This window comes from Polypterus senegalus, chromosome 11 (assembly GCF_016835505.1).
Source record: "Polypterus senegalus isolate Bchr_013 chromosome 11, ASM1683550v1, whole genome shotgun sequence".
In the NCBI taxonomy this organism is placed as follows: domain Eukaryota; kingdom Metazoa; phylum Chordata; class Cladistia; order Polypteriformes; family Polypteridae; genus Polypterus; species Polypterus senegalus.
The window spans coordinates 35,686,085-35,692,084 of record NC_053164.1 but is presented as its reverse complement, the minus strand read 5'-3'; positions in this window follow the sequence as shown (position 1 = coordinate 35,692,084).

The window sequence follows — 6,000 nt, the reverse complement described above, 5'->3', positions numbered from 1 at the left end:
GGTGGTGAGCCCATGGGGAGGAGGCCCCACGTTACCTCTTCGGGCTGTGCCCGGCTGAGCCCATGGGTGCAGGCCCGGCCACCAGGCGCTCGCCATCGAGCCCCACCTCCAGGCCTGGCTCCAGAGGGGGGCCCCGGTGACCCGCGTCGGGCAAGGGAAAGCGTCGTCCAGGTTTTGCTCATCATTGGAGGTTTGTTGAACCGCTCTTTGTCTCATCCCTCACCTAGGACCAGTTTGCCTTGGGTGGCCCTACCAGGGGCATAAAGCCCCGGACAACATAGCTCCTAGGATCATTGGGACACGCAAACCCCTCCACCACGATAAGGTGACGGTTCAAGGAGGAGATTAAGCTTCAAATTGAAGTTCTCATCAACATAGGTTTTCCACTACTTTCCAGCCAGAAATTTTGCTAAATGAAACCTGCCCAATTTTCCTCCCCTTGCACCTATTTCTATTCCAGAAGAAATATTGATCAGTCTTGAAGACTCAAATAGCATCTCCAAAATTTATAAAAACTTTTTAAAGTCCCTTCCTTTCAAAGACCTCAGTGCACAATGGAGAAAGGATCTTTCACTTAACATTTCATAAAAGGAGTGGAAGGCAACCATGCACAGAATATACTCTAGCTCCATATGCGCAAAAGCACTTAATTATTGCTGTTAAATTTTTATATTGAGTGCGTTTATCGCAATGAGCACTATCCAAAATGTTTCCAGGGCAAGATTCGACCTGTGAACATTGCAATTGAGCTCTAGCCTCACTGGTCCACATGTTTTGGTCTTGCACCAAATTAACATAATTTTGGAGAAAAATCTTTGAATGCCTATCAGACAGCCTTGGTGTCACAATCACTCCTAACCCACTAACAGCTGTGTTTGGTAGACTCCCAGATGAGCTTAAAGTGGGAAAGGACAAGCAAACTGCTTACCTCACTACTAGCACATAGACTTATCTTGCTCAACTGGAAGCCCAACCCACCACATTTAAGTCAGTGAGTAACTGATGTCTTATACTATCTGAAATTGGAAAAAATCAAATTCTCACTCAGAGGATTTCTACAAAACGTTCTTCAAACATGGCAGGATCTAATTCATAACATTTTATAATAATCTTCTATATCAGGTAAAAAGGATACAGTTCTTTCCTTACTGCTTTAAATATTTGCTTTGTTGGCTGGCTTTCTTCTATTTCTCTTCGGTTGGGGTTGAATTTTGGTTTAGTTAAGATGGGATTGATTGCATGGATTGTCATTTGCTTTCAGTTAAAATGAATAATAAAAAAGATAATGATTAGCTCAAGTGTCAGGTACTAGGATTGATGAGCTTGTTCATGTTAAAAGAGAAATGGCTGCTAAGGTATGTAGGAAAGCTGATTAAATGCACCCTTACCCTCAGATCTGCTCATAGTAGCTTTATTGATAATGCAGTACATTTGTTACACTTGCTGCTACTGTTGTTTTTTTATTCTTAGTTGTTGTTATTATTTATTATTATCTATTTTAAATTATTACTATATATTCACTTACCTGCTATTTATTTGTTTGTTTATAGTATAGTATAGTATAGTATAGTATAGTATAGTATAGTATAGTATAGTATAGTATAGTATAGTACAGTTCTTTACCTGTCTTGCACTTGTCTTGTGCTTATGTATGTGTTGCACTGTGGTCCAGAGGAATGTTGTTTCATGCTACTGTATACAGCAACATGGTGTATGGATGTTATGACAATAAAGCCACTTGACTTGACTATGACAAGTCTTTAATATGTGGGACAAAAACAGAGTAGCTGCAGAAAGCCCATCCAGACACAGGGATGGGTTTGATACCGTATCTGTGAGATGGCAGTGAATATTAATATACCACTGTATTATAATAGATATACTGAGGTTCATGGGTTCAAGTTCCTGGCCTGAGCAATGTCTTGGTGGGGTTTGCATGCTCTCCCTTTGTTTTGCAAGCCCACACACTAAATAGAATTTACTCATTGTTGCAGTGTCCAAGTGGCTTTTCTCCAGATTTCCTCCTGGAACTGATATTAAGTTTACTTAAATATGAAAAGCATGAGTAAATGTAGGATCCCTCTCTGCTTCACATTGTCTGTGGTTGAGGGTATGGCAGGAGTCAAGAGGAGATGTTGGGGTGTCAACAGCGCCAACTTGTTTACTCAAAATAATAAAGTGACTTAAAATAACAAAAACGCATGGTGCAGTAAGTAAACAGAAGCAAAAGAAGCTAGCCATTAGCTATGGGTTAAAGGCTCTAGAGAGTGGTCAGATTTCAGGGTCAGAGCTCCATAGTATGGGTGGCTCACCCCCTGAATGAGATGCCTACTTCTGGGAATGCCTTGCTTGTATTGCCCCTGAACTGGAAGGGGCAGGGTTAGTGGTAAAGCTCATAAAACAATTGTGATTGTTTCACAATTCCCAATTTGGAAGCATTTCTACAGGATGTACAGTAAGCCACTGCCAGTTTCTAAGAGCAAGGACTGAAGCAACTCATTGAAACAAAAACAAAAAAAAAGAAATGGCTGTGTTGTTGTTCTTTGGTCATATACCGACAGCTATTGAAGTCAACTGTACACATACCTTGTAATCAAGTGACAAGAATTCAACAAAAGTTATAGGTATACAATTAGTTTTAACATATAGGCAGAGTGCTAGCACAGAGCTGGCAATCCTTAGTTACAGTGTAAACTATACAAGGTTTGCATGTTGTGCCCATTTCTGGATTATTAGATATTAGTGAGTATTATTATCTGTTTAAACATTGAAAACTAGAAATGTGTCAGAAGTACTGTTTAATTAAGAAAATACATTTAGTCTTTTTGAAGTAAATAACATCCATCCCCTTTTCCCTTCCCCAATCTGAGCCCCTGGGTAAACATTGGCCACTGATTGTACTCTTTCAAAAATATTTTTTGCAAATAATGGAATTTAAACTAAATAAATACATCAATGATAATTCTGGACTGCACGTACCACTTTTCTACATGACTGTGCGCTGAAAAGGATTGGTGCTCCGTCCACCACACTTGATTCTTGCCTTACACCCAGTGCTTCTGTGATAATAATCACTGGCTCCCAGTAACCTTAAACTGGACAGCTTAAGCTTACTTCCCTGCATATGCAGGGTTAAATGTATGGCAACTGTGCTGGACAAGTTACATCAGCCAGGAATGAGTGACCAAAAGAATGAGCTGGCATTACAATATTAATAGCAGACATGTCTATAAAAACACACATGCTTTTTCCAACTAGTGTGGCAAAAGGCAAACAGTCCTTTTAAATTTAGTGAATCATCTCAAAGTGCAATGTAAAGAGCAGATAATCTATCCATTGCGGCACTCAGTAGGTCTACAGTTTGACTTAGCAGAGTACCAAGTGCTTTGGAGACCTAAAGCGAACCAGCTTGGCTCTTTGGAGGAGGTACTGGAGTGTCTTGAGGCTCAGATCCATAATCTGGAGTGCCATTTGCAGCAGCAGTACAGGGATTGAGACAACAGAGAGACTGACAGCTCTGCAGCTCCCTCACAGTTTCTCCATTTGCTAAAGTCTATTAGCCTAGGTACCAGATGACCTTCAGGCTCATGGAGCTGGAGAAAAGTGTGGCAGATCAAGTTGCCTCTGACACCAAGTGAGCGGTGAGAAGCAGAGCAGGTGGTAAAATGCACAGGCAAAGTACAAGGTAGATCATAGTGGTGTTCTGAAGTGGCAGTGATGGGAGAGTCTCAAAGCTCAAAGATCCACACCAGTTCAGTAAGGAAAACAGCTAACAGAAAGGTACATCTGCATCTCTACACAAGCAGTTTCGTCTGCTTGCCTACAGCTGACCAACGTTGAACCCCTCTCTTGCACCACATAACAGCACCGAACTTAACATCCTGGTTGTGCCACCTGCCATTGCAGTATGAAATATCCCTGCTGTACCATCTGATGAGCAAAAAGGGAGAGCATACCACCCAGGTATTTCGACAAGTTTCTGTGATGTTGCAAAGAGTTGAATGTGGACGCTGGGCACAGCAACTTTGATGGCTAAGCAACATCGCTGGACAAGTTATATCAGCCAGGGACAAGTCACCAAAAGAATGAGCTGGCATTGCATCATCTATAGCAGGAGAGCCTATAAAAACGGTAACTCTAAACAGTGGCACATACTTTTTCCAGCTAGTGTAGAAAAAGGCAAGCAGTCCTTTTAAGGACAGTGAGTCACCTCAAAGAGCCATGTAAAGAGCAGAGAATGCATCCATTGTGGCACTCAGCACCAATGCTACAGTATATTGCAATAAGGGAGATAAAACACAGAAAAAAAATTTGGAGGCATTATCTTGGTAACCTCTTATACTTGAAGTTTTGACAAAGAAAAAAAAATCAAATATATCTTTAAAGAGAGATGAGTTAAGAACAGAACTGAAGAATAAAAGTTGAGTGCTTGCTTATATAGTGGCTAGATAGGAAGGGGTGGGTCCAGGAGAGTGGAAACCAGAAATGACAACATTGGTGGTAGAGTTGTCAGTCAGCAGGTCTGCAGAAGGAGAAAGACAGAAAGGGTAAGAGCACAGCGCCAACGCCTGGTTCGGCGGGACGTCACACTTACTCAAGGCCATGATAGTATGAACACAATGTCTATTCAATTCCTTTGAGTCTGATTACTGCTGTGCATGATGACCCCTTCCTCACTAGCTGTTGCTAGCAGATCACTCACTTGCATGATTTTGCACTGACAGCAGAAGGCAAGTTCTTCTTTGTGAAATATTTTTTTTTTTACTAATTACATGTATATCAATACTTGTGAGTAATCCTGGAATTTTTCAGGATGTTGCCTGCTTCACAGAGAGTACAGAATCAACTTCTCGACTCCCTTTTCTGCAGAACAGGGTGAACCCAGTATGTACAACCATAACACTGACAACACCTGATCTACAGTACTGTGATTGTCAGGATTAAAAGAAATAATTCCATAGAAGACATTCAGGAAATATAACAATCATCTCACAGCATGACAAAACCCCACAGCTTACAAAATGGAAATCATTTTGCTGCAAAATGCAACTTTGAAAATATTGGAATATTCCTAGTAAAACACTCAAAATACGTGAAAAGTGCCTAAATGCAATGTCCAAAAAAAGCCAGAAAAACACTTGCAAAAAAAACAAAAACAATAAAAGGCTTGAAAAACAGTAAACAAATGCTGGAAATTGACAACGTTCAAGTGTAAATGGGATTTAGAGGAAAACCTCAGATGGATTAAGAAGATTGCAACAGCTAAAAAACCAAGTTAATTATCTGATACGAGGCTGGCAGTATGGACTTTGGTTTGGATTATTCAGGTTGTAAGTTTTGTTCTGTTTTAACTTCTAGTGTTTAGTATGCCTTTCTTCTATGCAAATAAACATAAGTTTAGATTGAAGTAAAGTTTGTTGATATTTTACTGAAACTGCCTTGTACAGTAGTTTACTGACACTACTAGTCACCATTGGACGCTGTATAAGGAGTTGAGATACATATCCAGGTTCTGTAGGATTCCAGCCCAGGTAATTAAGTATTAAGAGGTTCTGCAATATAACAAATTGCGTTCGTTCAGGTTAAATCCTTTCAGAGGTAGCAAACTAGAATAGATGGTGGTCTGTGATCCTGGAAGGAGCTGACTCCTGGCTTTTGTTAGGGGATTTAATGCAATCATTTTAGTGTAGCCGGTCCCTGTTAGGAACAGTTTAGCCCTTGCAGTGGGGGAAACTAAGAGCAAGATTGGTCTCAGTAATTGTTAAGGTATTGTAAGACACGTAAGCATAGAGTGTGCCTCATGGGTTTCGGTTCAACTAAAAACATGGGGAAGAAGTTTGATTCAGATTTGATGAGGACTTTTCCAACGCTGGAATCCACAATTGTTTCACCTCTGCCTCCTCCACCTCCATAAAGACTTCCTCACATTCCAAGTCCTTGTAAGTCTTGATCAAGAGCATCTAAATAAAAGTACCCTTAATTTCATTATGTGTGTTATAA